Raw genomic sequence first — 23,560 nt, forward strand, 5'->3', positions numbered from 1 at the left:
AGTCTGCTTCTCTCTCTCCCTCTGCCTGCTGCTCCCCCTGCTTATGCTGTCTCTCTCTCTCTCTGTGTGTCAAATAAATAAATAAAGTCTTTTTTAAAAATCCATACTTGAACTTTGTAGACAAACATAACACAATTCAAGTTACGATTTTTATCCTGTATTTTTCTCATGCTTAGCCAAAACATGCCATTGGATGATCATATGGGATAAAATTTCTTTAATTCAACATGGGCCTGAATTATTAGGCTAAAAATTACCAATGTACCCCAAGATCATAGGATATAATTAGTCCCGTTGTGTCCATTCTCTTGAAGCCAATCAGATGATCTGATCTTCTGTGGTAGGGTTTATCATCTTTTTTTCTCTGTCCCATGAAGGAAGATGATGAAGGAAAGTTTAAGACATATGCATCCAATTAATATAAAACGAGGAAATCCCTCAGGACAACCACAGGGAAAAATGAAAAAGAAACATCAGTCACCAATTTCTTCTGGAACAAGATGAATTGCTCCTATGCTAGTTTTTGAAAAGTCATTAATAAATGCACTATACTTCTAATCAGCTATCAGATATTAATACCAACAGGATCAGGAAAAAAGGAGGAAAAATGAACTGACCATTCTCAACATCTACCTTATGCAAAAGACTGATTTTGCATATATAATTTTACTTAATTTGCATAGCATTCTTTACATAAATCATTATTTTAGACAAGGAAGCTGAGGCACAGGCAAGTTAACTAATCTTTTTTTTTTAAGATTTTATTTTTTTTATTCATGAGAAACAGAGAGAGAAAGAGAGAGAGAGAGAGAGGCAGAGACACAGGCAGAGGGAGAGCAGGCACCATGCAGGGAGCCCGACGTGGGACTCGATCCCAGGTCTCCAGGATCACGCCCTGGGCCAAAGGCAACGCTAAACTGCTGAGCCACCTGGGCTTCCCAACTAACTCATCTTTTCATGTTTCTATTATGTTTAAAAGTTTTGGCAAAATTCAGAAACCTAGAAACTCTACCTAAAAGGCATCCTTTAGGGGACAGCTGGGTGGCATAGTTGGTTGAGCATCTGACTCTTGGTTTCTACTCAGGTCATGATCTCAGGGTCATTAGATTGAGGCCCAGATCACAGATCAAGCCCAAATGGAGCCCCTAATGGAGCCCCAGATGGAGCCCTAGTTCCGGCCTCTAGTTGGACTCTGTGCCCAGTGAGGGGTCTGCCTAAGACTCTCTCTCCCTCTCCTTCTGCCCCTCCCCCTGAGCATGCTCTCTCTCAAATAAATAAATGAGTCTTTAAAAAAATAAATAAAAGGCATCATTTAGGATTTTTGTATTCCCTTATAACTAATGGCTTGAAAGTTCATCCTATAGTTCTTTAGAGAATGGATTGTCAGTTCTTTTACAAGCTCTCAAAACATTGAGAGTCAGGAATTCTAAAGAGTGTTCATTGCAGTACAAGATTACATGAGAGAGTGAATTTCCCATGGCAGTACCTGCTCATTCACCTTCTCAAGTGGATCCTCTGTCAGGAGGAGAAGGATTCGTAGAAACAAATTCAGCAACCATTTTAATGAGTTTCTGCTCATGGAGAGACTGTAGACACAGGTGAGAGGAAACTTGTCACTGAAGAAATTGAACCATCAGAAGACAAATAAGCACTAGAGGAAAAGCCTCAGAACTGGAGTCAGGAAAATTGGGTTCAAGTCCATTTCATCTATTAACGTGCTGTGTGGTCTCAGGCAAATCACTCCACTTCCCTGAGCCTCCATTTACTCATCTACAAAAAAGGGAATCATGCCCTGAGAGGTCACTGCCAAGATCCCTTCCAATTCCAACTATTACCTCTTGAGAGATTGCTAAGTCCTGCCTCAGCTCTTTAGGACACAGTGGTTTAGAGCAGCAGTTGATTGTCAAACTTTAGGATATATCAGAATCACCCTGGGGCCTTGTGCAAACTCAGATTGCCTGGCCCTACTCCTAGAACTTCTGAAACGGTAGGTGTAGCTGGGGGTGGTGGGGTGGGGTGAGGCCCCTGATTTTACATTTCTAATGAGTTTTCAGGTAATGTTGATGATATAGTTTGAGAACCATTGACTTAGGATTTTAAAGCTTTTTGGTGAGCTAAAAATAAATATAAATATTTATCAAGTTTTGTTCATATATTAGGCTACTAACTGCACTTTTAAGTTAACCTAAAATGCAATAAAACATATCAGACTGGATGACAGATCTGGGGACACTCTTCTAATTAGGGAGGAAATATTTTCCTATACCCTAAAGAGCTGTAAAATGTGGGTGACTATCTTTTTCTTATGCATATTTATCTGGACCTGTTCTATTTTTGAGACTGTTAAAAAATGGACAAAGTCATCTTGCAGTGATGGGGTAGGCACATTCAAGCACTTGAACTGATCAAACTTCTGAATTTGGGGAGATATAAGCCAAATCTTTCTTTCTCTAGACTCTAACCTAGACCAGTGACTTACCAGAGTGAGAGTCCCGAAACCAGTATAATACAATGGAATCAGACTGCCTAGTTTTCATTCCCTAATACTTAACAGCTGTTTGACCTTTAGCTCCCAGGCCTCTTTATCTCATCTGTAAAAATGAGAATGAATGCCTCGTACCATTATCCTGAGAATTAAATGCTACATTTCAAGTGCTTAGAATGTCTGGCACCTAGTAAGTTCTCAATAAAAGCTGAGCAGTCATTTCACTTCTTGTCAGAAATATTGTATTATATATAATATATAAATATATATAATATAAAAATATATATTGATTCATCTCTTGACAAATTCACAAGTATAAAATACAATATTCAAGGAGGACAATTTGAAGGCTGTATTGCCCATACCTTTCTCTAAATAAAGCCAGTTCATAAAGCTACATGCTTAGATCACACTTTGTTTTTTGGGGTGAGGAGTTCTTTGGACAATCGATTTCATTAAATTTAACTTTGGCCTTAGCCATGTACTGAGGGTCATCATGAGAAATAATTAAATAAAACTCACTGTCTGGGGTAGAGATGAAAAATGTCTTTTTTATTTCACCTTACCTTCTTTACAAGGATGCACTGGAGGAATTTCTTCTGAGTAGAGTTTGCTATTCCTGAGCCCAGTAAGCTCAGGGCTAAATCTGTGCCTGCCTCTGGTACTGAACAGGACACAATAGCAAGTGATTTTATTTCCATATCCATATCTGCCTTCTATCTTGATTTGTCCCCCTATTTTATCCTTTGGAATCACATGTATAAGCCACTTCAGAGACATTAGGGATAGAGTCCAGGTATAAATGAATAAATAAATAGATTCAATGATTCAAATCATGGGAGACTACAGAGAATTATCATATATTCCATTAATATAGTTTCTGGTGAGACAATATCCTTTCAACTCGATTTATAGTTTAACATTAGGATAGAACATGTTTCCATTCAATAAATGTTTTAATAATCATTCTTCTATGTCTTTCCTGAAAGAGAATTTTTGGAAGATTGCAGCTTTAAGGAACTGGAATATTTAATAAAAAGAAAATTTCATAAAATAGTGGACATATCACAAAGAAAACTTAAATCCCACTCAGCCCCTGGAAATGTGGGATGCCTTGGTACTGCAGGCCCCGCGTTCTTGCTGGCTGGGAGAGAAAGGAAGGATTGATTGTCAGTCCTGTAGCCTAACCCCCCCTGGGAGGGGGGATCACTTAAAGAAATCTGTGGGAAACCATTTTTATAAAGTAAAACATGCTTTGGAAACAGTTTTTACAGTCTAGGATTCTATGCCTCAAATGTCTTCAAAATGAGACCCACCATTCCAAATAAGGCAAATGCAAAAACCTCAGTGCTCAAGGTGATGTGAAAAGTTCTTTTTGCAGGATGTTGTTTCATTGCATGGCATGATTAAATCGCTGTCAATGAAGCAATGATCCCTCTGGGAATTAATGCGAACAGAGTCCATTAGTGGGCTTTCAGATTCTCACATCCAACCAGAAGACTTGCAGGTGCCTCTTCTGAAGACATGCAACTGCCAGTACTGGACAGTGCTCTCCCCTCCTCAGGCTCGTTTCCCTGCCCACAAATCCTGGTGTGACAGGTGTGGTTGGGCACCGTGTAGGGGGTGCTGCACTGCAAAAGCTCCCTGCTGGGGCCGAACAGGGAAGTGCTGCTTCTCACAATAGATTTGCATCCACTTGGCTCCCCGTCCTTCTTTGGCCTAAAAGGGCGCTTGACTTTCATGATTTTATGGGTGGGAGGATCCCTGGGAAATTTTTTCTCATTCTTTCCAAAACTGCTCATTTTTGGGGATCAACATCTCCTCACTCCTCACTTTTATTTAGGATTTTCTTTCCAATTTGTCTCCTGCTACCACACTGCCCTTCTTTCTCACAAGAGCAAATCAACTTTTTATCCTCAGAGGTCTTGGTTTAACTTTGAGGAGAAAGATCATACTGTCTACAAAAGATGTCTCTGATCTGGGAATTTTTACCATGCTCTCGGGTTTTTTTTTGTTTGTTTGTTTTTTGTTTTGAATTAACAAGTGTAGCCTCAAAATGTTTATGTTTTCTAGTGATCCGTCTTAGTGTCATTAATAAGAGGGTAACAATGTGCCTTCTGAGAAATGTAATAGGAAGAACATAGAGTTACCTATTTCCTCTCTTTATTGGGGTATTATTTATATATCATAAAACTCAAGATAGCTGCATGAGTTTTGAAAAATATGTACACCCAAATCAAGATATAGAACTTTTCCATCACCCCAGAAAGTTACCTCATGCTCTTTAGCAGTTAATCAATTTTCCCTGTGCCCAAAATCAAACATTGTTTTGATTCCTAGCATCATGGATTAGTTTTGCTGGTCCTTGAACTTCAAATAAATAGGATCATATAATGTGTACCTTCTTGTGGATTGCTTCTTTCTCTCAATACAACACTTTAAAAATCTATCCCATTTGATGTATGCAACACTAGTTAGTTCCTTTTTAACGCCAAGTAGTATTCCACTGGATGAATATTTTGCATTTTGTTTATCCACTCTTCTCTTGACAGATACTTCAGTTGTTTCCAATATGACGTCATTGTAAGTAAAGCCATTATGAACATTCTTATAACAAGACTTTTTGTATGTGTGGCCATGTGCTTTTATTTTTCTTGCATATGGACGCATGAGTGGAAATGTTAGGTTTCTATGAAATAGTCTTGCCAAAAAAATGTAACTTGAGTCTAATCAGAACTTTAGGCAAAACTTCTAGTTGGGCACCTAGGTGGCTCAGATGGTTAAGTGTCTCACTCTTGATTTCACCTTAGGTCATGATCTCAGGGTCACAAGTGAGCCCTGCCTCAGGCTCTGTCCTCAGCGGGGAATCTGCTTGAGATTCTTTCCCTCTGTCCCTCCCCCTGCAAGCTCTCTCTCAATTTCTTTCATTCTAAAATAAACAAATACATCTTGAAAAAAAAAACAAAAAACAAAAAACTTCCAGTTTACAGTAAACAAGGAATAGAAGAAAAAGTTAAACCATCATCAAAAAAACAATATGACCTACTACTACAGGACAACTGGCCTTTAGTTATGTAAAAAATGTGCCATGTAAAAAAGCTGTATGTTGGTGCGGGGAGTGGACGGGTGGTATTGGTTTGGGTCATAATAAATTTAAGAGTCACAACAGCCAAGTGTAATGTGTGGTCTTAACTGGATCCTGGTTTAAACAAATCCAGCTATAAATTATACATTGGGTATATTGAATATGAATTTGGTTTTAGTCAATAAGTAAATATTTAATTGTATTAGTTGTGATACTGGTATTGTAGTTATATCAAAAATATTCTTATTTTTTTATAATAAATTTATTTTTTATTGGTGTTCAATTTGCCAACATACAGAATAACACCCAGTGCTCCTCCCGTCAAGTGCCCCCCTCAGTATTCTTATTTTTAGAGGCATATTACAGAAGCATTTAGAGGTAAAATGTCATATCTGTAAGTTACTTTGAAAGACTTCAGCAGAAACAAGGTGTATGAAGCAAATATGGCAAAAAATGTTAAAAAGTAGTAGATCTAAGTGATGGCTGAACAGATGTATATTACACAGTTCTCTCCTAGTTTGCTATATGTTTTACAATCTTCATAATAAAAAGACAAAAGTTATTTTTTATGAGTAATAGCAATTCAGTTTTTTTTATTTCCATTTTGTTTGAATTCATGGAAAATAGACCCTTTTATTTCTTCACTATATTCCTCCAAGATTAAGTCAGCATATGGCAAAGTAGAGAGCCAGTGGGGCTACAGTAATGTCTGAAAATCAGTTTATATTATCAATTTATATTTAAATTTATATAAAAAATTTATATTATCAACATAGTCAGTATTCCTTAGCCTAGATCATTCTCTGCTGCACAGTAACAAGTCATGAACAGAGATAGGGTGATAGATTTAGATTTCAATCCACAGAGCTCTCTGCAAATGCTGCAGGGATTTCAACCATTAAGAATTTTCAAGCCATCTCTACTTGCCTTTTCAACATGTTGCGACACAACAAAAAGTTTATTTTACACAAGCAATTTCGGTTCATAATTTTCTAATTATGAGTATCAAACGGAGTTTCACCTTCCACCACCCCAGTGACTCATAGCGTTCTTGTTGGTTAAATTCAACTCTGTATTGTCTGGTTACATGATTTGAAGTTTTGCACAAACATCACAACTTTTCTCTTCTCCATTTTTAAAGGAAGTCTCCCTTGCTTCCCTCAGAGTGGGACCAATGCAGGTTAGCCTTCTGTTCTCTTCATCAGCTCATTTGCTCTCATTCCTCAAATATATTATCACTGTTTCACTGCATTCTGCTATTTTAAATTCAGAAAACCCCATGGTCAAAGACAGTATGACTCTTTTCCATATAGTGACTTCCTAGTGTTTGTTGAAGAAAGGCACTTACTAGGGATTAAAACAAAGGGATATGGAGGAAGAGCATGGTTTTAAGTTAGGCATTTATTAAGAAAAACATTGTGCTTCAGTCTCTGGTACAGACAGCAGGACATAGAACAGAAATTGTAGCAAAAAAGATGAAGCAGGAATTCGAAGGACATGAACTATATATGAGCTTTTTCATTAGTTGCTGTGTGACTTGGGCAACCCCTTTAACATTCGTGAGCCTCAGTTTCCCCAAATGCTTACTGCAGAGCAAATGATCTCCAAGATCATATAGGTTCCAATATTTAATATTTAATAACTCAGAATGAATAGGTCTGTTGAATTTCTTTGAAGAGCAAAAGGTCCATCAACAAACTGAGGAATTTAATCAGGTAATAAAATCAAATGCCTTTTTGCTGAAGCACAGTGGTAAAAATGAGATAGACCGATTCACATTCAGATGTATCATCAGAGCTGCAGTGGCATTCCCTCCAAAGGGCTGCTTTCATCTCTCATCTATTTGTGTTCACTAATACTCTTTCATTGTCCTTAATTTCCCCCCACTTATTATCTTTTTTTTTTTTTACTTGAAACAGACACAACAGATTAAGGATGTAAGGTTGAATAGCACAGAGCATTAGTCAAAACAGACTTTTGAAATGGCACACAATAGTCCCCCAAGGTGGTTTGTTTTGTCCCCTTTCAGAGCTGGGCTTCTCCCTCACTCCACCTTTCCTGTCTTAGTCAGGTTTTGTACCAACCAACTCCCCTCTGCTTTGACCAGGTAAGGTCAGTTTGAGGTGAAGCCCTAGTGAGGTGATGGGAACGGGTGGGTGCCACCTGGCTACATGATGGGGGCTCTTGTGCTATCATTTAGAGGTCATGGTTTTCACCCCAGCAGATTTTCATAGGTTCCCTCATTAAAAATTAAGATTCAACTACATTACAAAACAGATTGGCAGGCTGCTGGAAATTGCTATAAATAATTTATCAACTAGTCCATTCTTATTTCTTCCAAATACTATCGTTGTTATTTTTAGCACAAAAGAAATCATATCTAACTATTGAGCTCAGTGGAGATGGAATAAAAATGCCACTGAGTATAGCACTTAACCAAATTAAGGGAAAACATGTCAATTATTTTCATATCTTATTATATTGAAGAGTGATAGACAATATATGAGAGAATTTAGTGGTGTGAACCATGTACTTAACAGTAAATGCCACTTGAATTAGGAAAAAGCAAACTATCAAAACACTGAGGCTGAGAAAAAGCCTCATGGCTATATGGGCAAAAATCAATGATCCCTAAATCATATGGGTTAATTCAACCAACATGAAGTGAGTACCTCTTGGGAAGTGTAAAATAAGTGAGTCAAGTTCTTCGCCACAAAAATCTCTCAGTCTGGCAGATATTGCTGAAGAAATTGGTTAGTTGGAATACAAATGGCATGGTCTCATGACAATGATAAAATCAGTATTAAAGGTTAGATGACAACAAAATTGCTTAGTGTAGACTGTGGCTTGTCTACAATTCTCAGAGTTCTTTGGAAGCCGCACTATGAACAACTTTGTTTCCACAGGAAAAGGGAATTCCTCGACTTACGTCAGGACAAACAGATACTTCTTCTCAGGTCTTTCCACCTCCTTTCCTGGCACAACCAGGAGGATAGAACGGTAATCAAAACTACAGATAAAGGAAAGGGAGTGAAATGTGATGGGTTTGGGCTAGCAGGAATTCATGACGATTGTGATGCAAGGGTGCTCGGTTGAAGTTGGATCATGAAAAGAAGTTAGCCAGTGAGATCGGTTATGTAGGAATAACCCATGGTTCCTTAAGCACCAGGGAAGGGTTTCAAAGTGGTATATTAATAAAAACACAAAGCACTTGTCAGGCTCGGGTTCTTCCCACAGAATAGTGGTAACTCCACTCTTTCTCAAATTCAGGGTGTCTTTGTCATGTGTCTCCTGTGGGCTCTAGAATACAGATCCCTTAGTCACCACAGGCTGTCTGCCTCATGTGGTTTCAGAGGTGACTGGCCATGTCCCAGGGCACCAGGTCAACTCCTCTGCACTGTAGTTCTCTTCTGTTTCTAACATTGGCCACAGGGGTCCCAGGTCACACAGGGAAGCCATCAGTTCCTTCTGATGTATAGCAAAACTCCTAATGCTTTACTTTTGCTTTTAGTAGTCTCTGAACTATAGAGGAAAATACACCAACCTTCCTCACCCCTTCTTTACAGTCTGTTAGTGGGCTCACAAAGCAGTTCTGACGTGTATTTCTTAGCATTATTTCTATGGTAATTTAGCTATTTTGAAGTGTCAGTATGAGGCCACCGCCAGATAACTATCTGAATCAGACATGGAATGATATGCCATGGCTGTTGGGTCTAGTCTGTAAAGTCTACTCCCTTGGCTGGTGAAGTTTCTCCTCATGAAGTCCCTCACTCTCTCTTAATAAGAGACCTCCAAAGGCCTGTCCTGCCAACCTTCTAGACCATGTCTGCATTTGCAGTGGTATACAGCTGAAGTTTTTCTTTTAGGACCCTGATTTAAAATAGACTGTTTATGAGTTGGTGTTTCTAAGTCAGAGACTTTCTTCACACAAACATTTCATACAAGAATCATAATGTTCAGAACATACACTGAATTAGAATTTTTTTTGTTTATGAACATATGGGCATGTTATGAATACTGCAAAGCACGGCTTTATAAGGTGTTCCAAGTTTTCTATTGTTCTAACTATTTCTCCCTAAGTCTTACAAGAATAGAATAGATCACTTGGAGGACAGTTGGAAAGGATGGAAAAATAAAGAGGCTTCCAGAATATCATACAGTAGAACAAGGAGATAGATGGGGTGTCAAGCTAAAACTGTCTATGACCAACTGGCACACAGAGTGACACTGGTGGTTGTGTATGTACAGTTGCTTCAGCACTAATCATAATAACTAATGCTGCCACAGTGCTTATAGCTAATGAAATACTAGCACATTCATCATCTCATTTGATCTTCACAATAACCCAGTGAAGTGAGTTATTATCATTCCCAGTTGACAGATAAAAAATTGAGGCTTAGAAAGATGAAGCCATTTGTCTCAGATTTTCCCAAGTAGGAAGGAAAGATAAGAGCCAAACCCAGTTTTTCTAAGTTTAGATCCCATGCACATGTACTGTTTCAAAGTTCATTCATGGGAATTTCCTCCACAGTCTTCGCCAAGGGCCCATCACTTAGCTTCAGTCATTGTTCTAGATAGACCTTTAGGATAAGGCTGTGTAAAGATGAATATCCTCTGGGAATTCTTTTTTTGAACTAACTTTTTATTTTGAAAGAATTACAGACCCATAGATAAAAATAATAGTTCAGGGAACTTTTAGCTTGAGAAAATAAAGCTTATCCATAGTCATCTACAACAACATAATGCAGAACATGTCCTTTATGTTAATTGAGGGACTCTGGGAGATTTGAGCCAGAGCGACCACATTTGAGTAAGTGGGCAAGACATCATGGAAGAAGAGGCATTTGGACTGACCTAGAAAAAAGATAGTATGATTTCTCTAAACAGACAAGACACAGAGGTGGGAAAGGAAAAGCATTCTAGAGTCAGCACTAATTCAGGCAAAGATGCAGAGGGCAGGTTGGAGAAAATAGCAGATGTCTAAAGGGAAGGGGAAAATATATTTTTTAATAAACTCAAGTGCCATGCTATTCTCTATGGTGTGTTCTGTTTAAAGGTCAACATGAATGGAGAGAGATGGACTTAGCTTCTTTTTTTGAACATCCACAGGGAGGGCCCAAAACTCTCGGGGTTAAGAAAGCCAGAGCTTTTTATTTCTCTGCTACAGTAATCCAAAAGGACTTTTATTTGTAGAGTGAAGAAAGTGTTCTCAAAGTTTTTCTTGGAAAAGTAATACAGTGATACTGAACAGACACTTAGGAAACTAAGAATTGGCCTCTAAAAGGCCATGTTGTCCATGTTCAAAATCAAACCAAAAGGTTGTCCATATTCTAAATCAAACAGGTTATCTCTCCATGTATCCCAACCTGTTCTGAAAAGATTTAAGTTCTTATAATAGTGCATACCATTCAGCAAGATAGCTTAAATTAAAAATAAAGAAATGAGGCAAAGTATATTTGTCATAAGGACATTGTGCAGAGATTTTTTTTCTCTCCTCTTGCTCAAAATCCTCTCGAAGAGCAGCTACTGCAGACATCTCTCAAGTCTCAACATTCATATTTCTGTTCTTTAAGAAGTTGGTTTGCTTTGCTTTCATGTATATACTGGTTCTTGTAACTATCAGGGTTTCCTTCTTTTCATCAGCTGCTAGCCATCGCAGAGCCAAATTTGCACCTTACCTTTTGGAAATACGTAAGATTACACAGCCTAAGTATGTGGCATCAACCTTTCTTCTGTCTCGATAGCCACTGAGAACTATTTCTTTCCCTAATCAATCTAAAGTTAACAGATACTAAAACAATTCTAACTTACTTTCAAAGATTTTTCCTTCAGAAAATTTGCAAGAAGGTTTTCAAGCAGGACAAATATAATTTCACTAAGAAAATAGAATTTGGCTATTTACACTATGAAATGAGTTAGAAATGGCAAATCCATTGTGTACCTTTTTTAAAAGAATCAATCTTTCTGAATATTCTCCAACAATTCCCCACCCACACCTCTACTCCACCCCAAATAGTCTTCAAGTGAGCATTGAGTGATAATAATACTATCAGACTTCTTGGGCACCTTTATACATGCAGCACCACCATCAGGTGGACTGTCCTTCATAAAATATGTTTAATATGTACACTATAGAGTATGGGTCAGAACAATACCTTGTCAGAGTAAATGTTTAATAAATAATTGCTAGTTGTATTTTAATATGTGTGTGTCCACTTATATTGGAGGTCCCCAAAGAAAAGATTTTTGTGTTGCAAATCTCAAGTACTTATTTATAATCATCCTGAATGTCACCCTCACCTCTAATATGACTATGGTTGAACCTCGTTACACAGCCAGCAGAAGCTTTCCTGTAATTCAGGTGCACGGTAGCTCTGACATGTTTTCATCCATTCAGTCTAATTGCTTACTGTAGCTACTGCCCTGTCATTGGTTCTTCATAATAAAGTATGAGTCTTCCATCAGGGAAAAGAGCACAGAGCCACAAATGCAGCTCTCCTGGTTGCTCCACCACCCTTCCTCTTTCAGGGTGTGGAGGAGAGGGAGCTGGGCCTCACAAAAGGTTTCAGCCCAGCCATTTCCCTTCACCTGTTCAGCAGGTGGGCCCCAGGTGAGCACCAGACTCCTAGGTCCGCAGAGTCACTCTGCTCCTTTGTTTGATCACCAGTTGCTTTCTCCACCTGTTTGTTTTTCTGGATTGGTTTCCTGTCCTGTTCATTAGTCAGTTAGTTCTTCCTTGTTTGTTCTGTGTCTCTTGTGTGTTTCTGCAGGTTACCTTGCTCCTCAGCCCCGGAAGGCTAACGTCCTTTGTTCCTCGTAATTTGCTTTACAGGGGTGCAGGGAGCTGTTAGACACATGCACACATGCTTGGTGAAAAAGGGAGAAGGTTAAAAGACTCACCTGTGAATGTGATCACTTTGTGGGAATGGTCAAATCCTTGGGACAGGGACCATTCTCACTTTTCTCCTTGACCCCAAAGTCCTCAAAGTGATTTCTAAAGAGAAATCTTGGAGATGGGAGATTGACACGCAAGTGCTAGCTTGGTTATGTTATGCTTTGTTTTCGTTTTAATTTGTTAACATAACACCAACCAGATAAATATATGCCTGTGGAGTTCAGAAAGTCACACATGACAGCAAAGTGGTGTATAAAACCGCTCTCTGCTCTCTACAGCTGACTGCAAAAGGAGTGAGAGAGACTTTTGTGGTCCCAGGTGACACACATAGAATCATTTGTCACTGAGAAGGACCATCATTTAATTTGTGATCATTTATAAAGGGTTGGGACTAAAAGTAGGAGGAGATGCTTTTTAAATTGCACTGTATCTTTTTGAGCTCATGCTTAATATAATTTGAACCCAGGCTTCTGGGTTCAAATCAGAAAATTTGGCTCAGAAAAGAATCCTCATTCTTATGGACCTTTATTAATTTAGAATTTTTCAGTATTTAGAATCAATCTGATGCAGTAAACTAGAATGTACTTTGTGTAATCTGAGGAAGAAGCGAATTCATAATTTTGAACATAAAATGTGGCTATCAAAGTGCTTAGGTAAAACTCCTCTCAAGTGCCATGACTTGTATCTCACACCTCCCCAAATCATAAAAAAGTCACCTGAGAAAAATGTAAAATCCCCGCTCCTAGAGATTCTAATGCTACAGTATGTCTGGAGTGGGAACGGGAGAGCTAGATTTTTAGGGAATGTCCCTCAGATGATTCTCACTATCAGATAAGTTTTGAAAACCTTGCTCTGGAAGGATTGACTAATAATTTCTAGAAAAATTATAGACCAATATCTTCTCTTGAGATAAGTTAACTTCCCTCTACCCTAACTTTCACTAATAAGGAAATTTCAGGGACCTTATTATAGTTATTAATTATACCTGAAAGTAACGATTCAATGTCTGGGGCAAGTATTTCCTTCAACACCTCAATATGCAAAACCTTGACACAGGCATTGAAGATACATAAATTAGATAGTTCTGACCCTTGAAGAGTTAATAATCTGATGATAAAAGTGCATTTATTTATTCAGTAATTTTTAAGAACCTTGAATAAAGTTTTATTGACTTACTTTTTCATTAAACCAATACCCAGAGAGTTTCTACTCGTTGCCACATACCCTGGCCTAGGTGGTGGCATTGAATATAAATTAAAATACTTCCTTGTCCTCAAGTTGCAAATTGGAGAAAATCAGTAAAGTGACTGCAGGCTTCCCCTGCTATGACAGAGCAAGTCCACAGTGCTGTGAGAACACTGAGGGACAAAGGATCCCTGACCTAGCCAAATGAGGGTGTGTGCTGGGGTGCATGGGGCTAATCAGGCCTAACGGACAAATAGAAGTTACCAAGATGAGAGAAGCAGGGAAGAGTGTTTCTAGCAATAAGGCATAATGTGCAAAGGCATGGAAGGGAAGTAAGAGACCTGTACATTGGGTGGCATCAAGTAATTGAGTAAGACCAGAGCCATAATGTTCCTTCTACTTGGGAATACTGATCTCTTATTCTAGTATTCAGCTATTAGCCTACTGGAGTGGGGCCCCAAACAACCAAACTTTATTTCATTAAAAAAAGGTATCTGTGCACTGGTATGCCAGAAGTTAATTCCGTATTGGAATTCTGTTGTAAAGCTGTTGTTTCGAATAAGGACATAGAACTATCACGATCAGAGGAATTCAGGAACGGTGAGGAAACAGGACAGGACAGAGAGTAAGAGAGAGAAAGTCAGGCATATACTTTCACATTTCCAGAATTCAGATCGTTTCACTACTTCTGTGACTTAAATGTAGTAGTAAGAGTACATTTTCCCCACAATCATCAAGAATATCATAAAATTATATGTCCACACCTGCCTATTGTTGCCAAACAAAGTTGTTTTCTTTTATATTTAACAGTTCCTGTAGAAACTTGTTTTGCTAAGAAAACCAGTATTACTCTAGTTTCTTCCGTAGTCTACCTCTCTCAGTTTTTCTCCTTTAAGTCATTCGTAATTTTTGTTGGAACAAAAGACAATAATAATTAAGCATCTGGGTTGTAAATGACTCTAATACAATTTTAATCCATAGTTGAAAAGCTTGTAGAAGAATCTAGGGGTATTTTTTTTTTTTTTTGGCAGCCTGGGTGGCTCAGCGGTTTAGTGCTGCCATCAGCCCAGGGGTGTGATCCTGGAGACCCGGGATCAAGTCCCACTTCGGGCTCCTGCCTTGCTTCCCCCTCTGCCTATGTTGTGTCTCTGCCTCTCTCTCTCTCACTCTCTCTCTTTCTCTGTGTCTTTCATGAATAAATAAATAAAATCTTTTTTAAAAAAGAATCTAGGTTCTTAATAATAGTTTTATTATTTTGCAAAGTTTTGAGGTAATATGACTTTTGTATTAGGGAAAGTCTTTATGAGTCAAATCTCTTAACATATTAAGGATTTGGAATTTTACATTTGTGATTTTTAATCATAATTTATAGCTATAAAATATATCCAGAGATAATCCACCTAGAGTTGCCCTGTTCTTACTAGCTACACATAATATACCATAAATCACCCTTCAGAAATTAGAGTCAGATAGTCGGGTCTCTCTCAGAAAGCCGCCTCAGGGAAGCTATTAGAAGAATGATGTATTTCTATCTCAATGTCAATCAAACCCTGTTGTAGACAACATCGTGTTACTTCCTTTATACACATCAGATAGAATTCCCACTGCAATGAATTTCTAAACAGAAAATAATAGTAATACATTACTTTGATTTCTCCTTTCAATCAGAGAACCAATCAAACACTTATTGAAATACTGCAATTGAGAAATAAGATCAACAAATATTTATTGAGGCCCATAACTGTTAAGAATGCCCCATCCTTATGGATCTTACTATTTAGTCTACTTTGTGCTGTAGTCAATGCACTGAGAAGTTTAGGAGACATGTAAGATGAAGCTTTATTTCTTAAATGCAAATAATCTGGTTGGGAGGATTAAACCAACCCATATGGAACTATTATCAAGAAATATAAACTGGACACTGTGTGATTTTGGGATACTCTGAAATAACTATTGTTGACGAGTTGTAAAATTAAAGCCTAGAAACATAGGATGTGGAGCTTGATTACAGAACATCTTGAAAGTGGAGCACCTGAGTAGCTCAGTGGTTGGGTGTCTGCCTTTGGCTCAGGTCGTTACCCCGGGGTCCTAGGATCGAGTTCCACAGTAGGCTCTTCAGAGGGAGCCTGCTTCTCCCTCTGCCTATGTCTCTGCCTCTCTCTGAGTCTCTCATAAATAAATAAATAAATAAATAAATAAATAAATAAATATCTTTAAAAGAAAAAAAAAGAATATATTGAAAGTTAAAAAGAGCTGCTTATTTGCAGTAGGAAGCCACCGTGGGCTCCTGAACAGGGAATGACACAGTGAAATTGCATTTTGGGAAGATTTTTATATTTTTATTTCCTCCTACCTTAACTCTTTTGGGAGCAAAGTAATAGTACAAATTGTGCGTCTCAAAAGTTGTCATCTGATCTAACTAATGGACTGTGAAATGTAAAACACAGTCTCCCTGCCTTCCAAGTCGTGCAGGATTTCGTTCCTTGGACTCATTTACAGCTGGTGAAGCCAATAGCTCATGGGATTTAAGTCTAAATAAAATAGGCCTGAGGTGATTTTAGACCTCAGACAGATAAACTTTAATCTAGTGAAGACAGCTGCACTTAGCAATAGTAGCCCAAAACAAGAAACCTGCTTATTTCTGTAATCAACCTGTCCTTTTAAAAAGGTTGATAAATAGATAAATGTATGCCAATCCCCCCTAAACCCCATGTCCTTGGCAGGCATCACTAATTGATCACAGAGTTCTTTCTTGCTGTGTTCTGATAGGCCTTGCAATACTTCTCAAAAGCTCCGCAGGAAGTTGCTACCAATTGATGCATTTGGCCTTGGAGATAAAAACTGTTTGCTATTCGGCAAAACCTAAGATAATGTTAATAAATTTACCCAAATAGCGGTGCCTACTTACTACAGTATCATTTTTTTTTAAAAGCCACAGTATCTTTATGCCCCTTGGTTTACGGTTTAACAATAGAAAGAAAGAGGTGGATGATTCTTAAAATTCTCTCATATTTAAAAGCAGTCTACTATATCTCGAGTGATTTGTGACACCCACATTGTTCATAGACCAAGCAAACGACTGCAAGAGATGTAAAAGCACCTCCCTGGAAAATTCTAGAATGGAATCTGAAAGACAAGGCGATCACAGCCAAGACCCATCTTCTCCTGTCCTTCTCTGGAATCAGAGAATCTCTTCTGTCTGCTGAATGAAAATTAGAGAAGAATAAAATGCTCCCATGGTCAAGAAAATGTTTAATGCTAAAGATGATGATGATAGTCTAGAATTGAGTGTTTATCATGTGCTTAATACTCACCTAACAGTCTTCCTAACACTATTTCATGTAATCTTCAATAACTCTGTGCATTGCTATTATATCCCTATCTTATAATTAGAAAATTTATAAGTTGAGAAGTTTACAAATCAGGTTCAGAGAGATTCAGTAATTTTTACAAGATCATACAACTATTAGGTGTTGGAACCATGATTTGAAAAAGTCTGTTCTTTGCTTTTTTTAAAAAAATTGAGGTAATATTGGCATATGACATTATATTAGTTTCAAGTGTACCACGTAATAATTCAATATTTGCATGTGCTACAAAGTGAGCATCACAATGGGGCTGATTGACATTTGTTGCCATAAAATTGACCCCCATTCACCCTTTTTGCACCTCCCAACACCCTTCCCCTCTGAAAAACCACCAATCCCTTCTCCATATCAATGAGTTTTATTTTGTTTGCTCATTTGTTTTTAGAGTTCACATTAAGTGAAATCATACAGTATTTGTCTTTCATTCTGACTTATTTCACTTAGCATAGTACCCTTAAGATCTATCCATGTTGTCACCAAAGGCAAGACTTTTTTTCTTTATGGCTGAGTAATATCCTATTGTGTATATATACTGTATCTTTTCCGTTTATCCACTAATGGGCATATAGGTTATTTCCATATCTTGACTATTGTAAATAATACTGAAATGAACATAGAGGTGCATATATCTTTTTAAAATACCCAGAAGTTTTTGTTTTCTTCAGATAAATACCCAGAAGTGAAATACCTGGATCACATAGTATTTCTCATTTTAGTTATTTGAGAAACCTTAATACTATTTTACATAGTAGCTGCATCAATTCACATTCCCATTAACAATATATGAAGGTTCCCTTTTTTCCACAACCTCTCCAAATTAGTTCTTATCTTTTTAATAATAGCCATTCTGACAGATGTGAGGTGATACCTCATTGTGGTATTGATTTGCATTTCCCTGATGATTAATGATATGAAATACCTTTCCTATGCCTGTTGGCCATCTGTATGTCTTCTTTGGAAAAATGTCTATTCAGATCCTCCGCCCATTTTTTAGTCATTTTTATTTGTTTGCCATTGAGTTGTATGAGTTCTTTATATAGCTGGGAGGTCTCAGCATCTCCTTAGGCTGACCTGGGACCAAATAGCTGTCTTAGGTGTTTATATATTATCATGGCGAGTACTCAAGTGAAATTTGTACATTTTTGGTAACATAAGCATACATTGTGCCCATGCAGCTCCTAATTCTATTTGGCAGTTTGTGACTCTCAAATTTCCACTGTTATGTATGTTAATTTATGAATATTAATTTTGGGGACCTTTAAAAAAGAGTGATTTAGTTCTATTCTTTTACATGTGGCTGCCCAGTTTTCCCAACACCATTTATGGAAGGGATTGTACTTTCCTTATTGTATATTCATCTCTCCTTCATCATAAATTAATTGATCATATATGCATGGGTTTATATCTGGGCTCTTTGTTCTGTTGGTCTATGTGTCTATGTATATTTCAAATCAGGAAGCATGAGACCTCCAGCTTTGTTTTTTCTCAAGATTGTTTTGGCTTTCCGGGCCTTTTTGGTGGTTCCATACATATTTTAAAATTATTTATTCTAATTCTCCAAAAAATACCATTGGAATTTTTATAGGGGTTAGATTGAATCTATGAATTACTTTGGGGAATATGGACATTTTAACAATATTAATTCTTCCAATCCAGGAACATGAAATATCTTTCCATTTATTTGTGCCTTCTTCCATTCCTTTCACCAATGTTCTACAGTTTTCGGTGTACAGATCTTTTACTTGATTTAATTTATTTCTAGATATTTTACTCTTTTTGATGCCATTGCAAATGGGATTGTTTTAATTTCTCTTTCTACTAGTTCATCATTATTGTATAGAAATGCAACCAATTTCCCTATATTGGTTTTATAGCCTATAAATTTAGTGAATTCATATATTATATCTAAGAGTTTTTTGGAAGAGTCCTTAGAGTTTTTTTTTTCTATGTAGAATCATGTCATCTAAAAATAGTGATAATTTTATTTAGATGGCATTTTATTTAGATGCCATTTAGATGGCATATATTTCTTTTTCTTGCTTAATTGCCATGGCTAAGACTGCCAATACTATGTTGAATGAAAGCAGTAAGAGTGGGCATCCTTGTCTTGTTCCTAATCTTATGGAAAATAGTTTAGCTTTTCACCATTGAGCATTACGTTTGTTGTGAGTTTATCATATGTGGCCTTTATTTTATTTTTTAAAAGTTTTTATTTTAATTCTAGTTAACATACAATGTTTTATTAGTTTCAGTTGTACAATATAATGATTATCCATACATCACTTGGTGCTTATCATCTAGTGTACTCCTGAATCCCCATCACCTATTTAACTGACCCCTTCCCCAAACCCCTCCCCTCTGGTAACCATAAGTTTGTTCTCTATAATTTAGAGTCTGTTTCTTGGTTTGTCTCTCTCTCTCTCTCTCTCTTTTTGCCCTTTGCTCATTTGTTTTGTTTCTTAAACTCCACATATAAGTGAAATCATATGGTATTTATCTTTCTCTTATTTCACTTAGCATTATACTCTAGCCCCATTCATGTTGTTGCAAATGGCAAGATTTCAGTTTTTTTTTAGGAATGAATAATATGTATATATCACATCTTCTGTATCCATTCATCAATGATGGACACTTGGGTTGCTTCCAAAATTTAGCTATTGTAAACAATTCTGTTTAACATAGGGGTGCATGTATCCGTTTGAATTGGTGTGTTTATATTCTTTGGGTAAATACCCAGTGGTGGGATTGCTGGATTTTATGATAGTTCTATTTTTAACTTTTTGAGGAAACTGCACATTATTTTCCATATTGGCTGCACCAGTTTGCATTCCCACCAACAGTGCACAAATATTCCTTTTCCTCCACACCCTTGCCAACACCCGTTTTTCTTGTGTCTTTATTTTAGGTATTCTGAGAGGTATAAGGTGCTATCTCATTATGGTTTTGATTGGCATCTGTCTGATGATGCTTGATATTGAGCATCTTTTCATGCGTCTGTTGGCAATATAGTTTTTTTTAGAGAAATGTCTATTTATGTCTTCTGCCCATTTTTAATTGGGTGTTTTTTGGGGGTTGAGTTTTATAAATTCCTTATATATTTTGGATACTAACCCTTTATGTGACATGTCATTGGTAAAAGCATCTCCCATTCAGTATCTTTGCTTGGTAGAATTCAGCAGTGAAGCCATCTGATCCTGGACTTCAGGTTTGGGGGAAGTTTCTGATTACTGATTCGATCTCCTTACTTGTAATAGGTCTATTCAGATTTTCTACTTCTTCATGATTCTGTCTTGGATGATTGTTTAGGAATTTATCCATTTCTTCTATGTCTCCAGTTTGTTGATCACAGTAGTCTGTTATGATCTTTTGTATTTCTGTGGTTTCAATTGTAACTTCTTTTTCATTTCTGATTTTATTTATTGAACCATCTCTCTTTTTTTTCTTAGAGAATTTAGCTAATGGCTTATTAATTTTGTTTTTCCTTTCAAAGAATCAGGTTTAGTTTCAATTTTCTTTCTATTGTTTCTTTCAGTCTACTTCCACTCTGATCCACTCTATTTCTTTCCTTCTACTAACTTTAGACTTCATGTGTTTTTCTTTTCCTAGTTCCTTTAGGTATAAAGTTAGATTACTTTATTTGAGGTTTTTCTTCTTTGTTAAGATAGGCCTGTATGGCTATGTACTTCCCTCTTAGGAATGCTTTTCCTGCATCCCACAGATTTGGAGTTGTATTGCCATTTAATTTATCTTAAATATTTTTTAAATTTCCCCTTTGATTTCTGTATTGTCCCATTGGTTGTTCAGTAGCATGTTGTTTAATCTATACTTAATCTTCCTCTTATTTGTGGTTTTTCTAGTTTTCATCTTATAATTTTTTTTTTTAGTTTCATACCATTGTGGTCAGAAAAGTACCTAATATGATTTCAATCTTCTTAAATTTATTGAGATTTCTTTTGTGGTCTAACATGTGATTTGTCCTTGGAATGTTCTATGAGAACTTGAGAAGAATGTGTATTCTGTGTTTTGGAATGGAATGAATGTTCTGTATATACCTATTAAGCACATCTACTCTGATGTGTTATTTAAGACTGATGTTTCCTTGTTGATTTTCTGTCTAGACTTTCTTCCATTGATATGAGTGGGGTATTAAAGTCCCCTACTATGATTGTATTGGTTTCAATTTCTCCCTTAGGTCAGTTAATATTTTCTGTATATATTTAAGTGTTCCTATATTGGATATGTAAATACTTACAATTATTAATATCCTCTTGTTGGGTTAGCCCATTTGTCATTATGTAATGTCCTTCTGTGTCTTTTATCACAGTCTTTGTTATAAAATCTATTTTGTCTGATATAAATGAAGTTACCTCAGCTTCTTTTTTGTTCCCTTTTGCATGGCAAAGGCAGGAGAAGAGTTTTAGGGGTGGGACACATGTGTGGCTTTAGCAAGGCCAGGAAACAGCACTGGCGGTAGGGCACACCCACAGTTTTGTGATGCTGGAGAAGAGCATCAGGTGTGTGGCAAATCCTCATGTCTTTACTAGCAAAGTAGAGGGAGAGAAAAAAATGATGCTCTCCAGCACCTCCATCCCCTAGGAAAATCCCACCTAACCCCTGCCTTTCTGGCAACTATTTTAAGATTAGCAACTGAATCACTTTCATACATAATCTAGTCACCTCTCAAACTACTGCCTTTGCACTGTTTGCCAGGACAAGTGAGTCCATGTGCAAGTCCCTTGAAAGTAGTACTTAGATCTTCACAATCCCCTGGATGTAAGCTCCATTGGTTTCCAAAGCCAGATGCTTTGGGGGCCTCATCTTTCTGATGCAAGTCCCAATGGTTGAGGTGTTCAGGATGGGTCACAAACTCCCTTGATTCTCAGTGAGATGCTTCAGCCCATGAGATCACTCTCTATTGTATGTCACTATGCCAGGGGAGGGGTGGGATTTCCGGCAAGACCTAATCTCAGCCTCTTACCCATCGTGATGCGGTCCTTTTATTCCTTGTTGTAGAGGAAATTGTTCAGCTAGTTTTTGGTTCTTTCTCAGCGGGAATTATTTCATATGTGGTTGTAGATCTGGTATGTCTGTTGAAGGAGGCGAGTTCAGGATCTTCCTATGCTGCCATCTTGGGCCACCCCCTCCCCCACCCCCAGGGAAGTTTATTTGATTCTACTACCATTGTTGTTCAATGGAATCTTCTGTAATGATGGAACTACTCTGTATCTTCACTGTCCCAATACTACAGCCACTGGCCACATGTGGTTGTTTAGCACTTGACATGTTGCTAATACAACTGAAAACATTTTAATTGCATTTATTTCAAATTTAAATATAAATAGCCATATGTGGCTAGTGGCTACCATATTGAATGGTATAGTACTAGATGATGAATTCTATGAGAGCAGGTACCACGAATGTTTTACTGATGACTGTATCCTCAACATTTAGCAAAGCAGCATAGTATATATTAGACACACAATAACATATTTGAATGAAAAAATATGTTCAAAATCTATGCACATAATTCATGTAGAAATCTTGTTCCTAAAATTGTTCTCAACCCTTCAGAAAACTCACTGGATTCTTCATGCTTTGAGACTCATCATCATCACCAGGATAATATAAGATAATAAAGATAATGCTATTCATCTATCTCAGTATATGAGGAAATATTACTCAAAGTAATTTTGTGAAGAAAAGTTTTACCAATAAATCATTGTTTAGACAGAAGACAAAAATCTCATTCTTCTTTTCATCTTTCTTAAGAGAAAAATGAATTTTTACTTGATATAGTAAAGCCACATAAAATTAGAAGTACTTGCCCTTTTTCCAAATGTAGTAGAAATGCATGTCTCTCAGTCAATGTTTGTTAAGTATGGCAATACCCATCGCTAGGTCCAAAAAGAAGTTAAGATGAAGTTTAAGTACATGTGGATAATTTTAAAAACATCCCTTAAAAAGAGAAAAATGCAGTGCATAATTCTTTTTTTTGCCTACAAGATGCCAAAAAGCTAGACTTATTCCCTGAACAAAAATATATAAATCATTTTATAGATACCTTTAGTAAAAGAGTTTTACATTTTACTAAGATAAAACAAGGTCCATATTAATGTGAGATGTTATTAGGGTGGCAACTATTGGTAGCTATTTTTGGTCAAGACCGTTTATGAAGGTACTATAAGAAACTATCAAATTCTAAAGCAAGATGAGAGTCCTGTGTTACTTTTACCTCTGAGTAAGTTTCTATGAAATTTCCATATGCAGAGTGGCATAAAAATGACCCAGAAAGCTTGCCCTAAGTGCAAATTCCCAGCTGTCACTCACGCAGATTATGACTCAGAAGGTCTTGGGAAGAGCCCAGGAATCTGCATTTAAGCAACCCTTATCATTTTAGTCCATGAGCAACACTTTGAGAAATACTGTAAATTCTTCTTAAATAACTCTATTAAGGAAACAGGGAAAACATTGCCTTGATGGAATGTCTCCTTTCTTGAGAACCATGCGGAATTGATATACTAGGATCATGGCAATACATTATG

General features: G+C 37.1%; 2 long non-coding RNA genes across 2 annotated transcripts in view; both read right to left on the bottom strand.

Annotated features, from left to right (window-relative positions):
* The window catches only part of LOC144302459 (uncharacterized), a 64,170-nt gene that overhangs the window by 14,618 nt on the left and 25,992 nt on the right, over nt 1–23,560 (bottom strand). The gene's annotated exons all lie outside the window — the stretch shown is intronic.
* LOC144302211 (uncharacterized) lies at nt 160–22,107 on the bottom strand. Its single transcript, XR_013369057.1, has 3 exons — nt 21,997–22,107; nt 1,487–1,586; nt 160–364 (listed from the first exon to the last, which is right to left on the bottom strand). It is a non-coding gene; the product is annotated as an uncharacterized LOC144302211 (long non-coding RNA).

This window comes from Canis aureus, chromosome 31, assembly GCF_053574225.1.
Source record: "Canis aureus isolate CA01 chromosome 31, VMU_Caureus_v.1.0, whole genome shotgun sequence".
NCBI classification, from domain to species: Eukaryota; Metazoa; Chordata; class Mammalia; order Carnivora; family Canidae; genus Canis; species Canis aureus.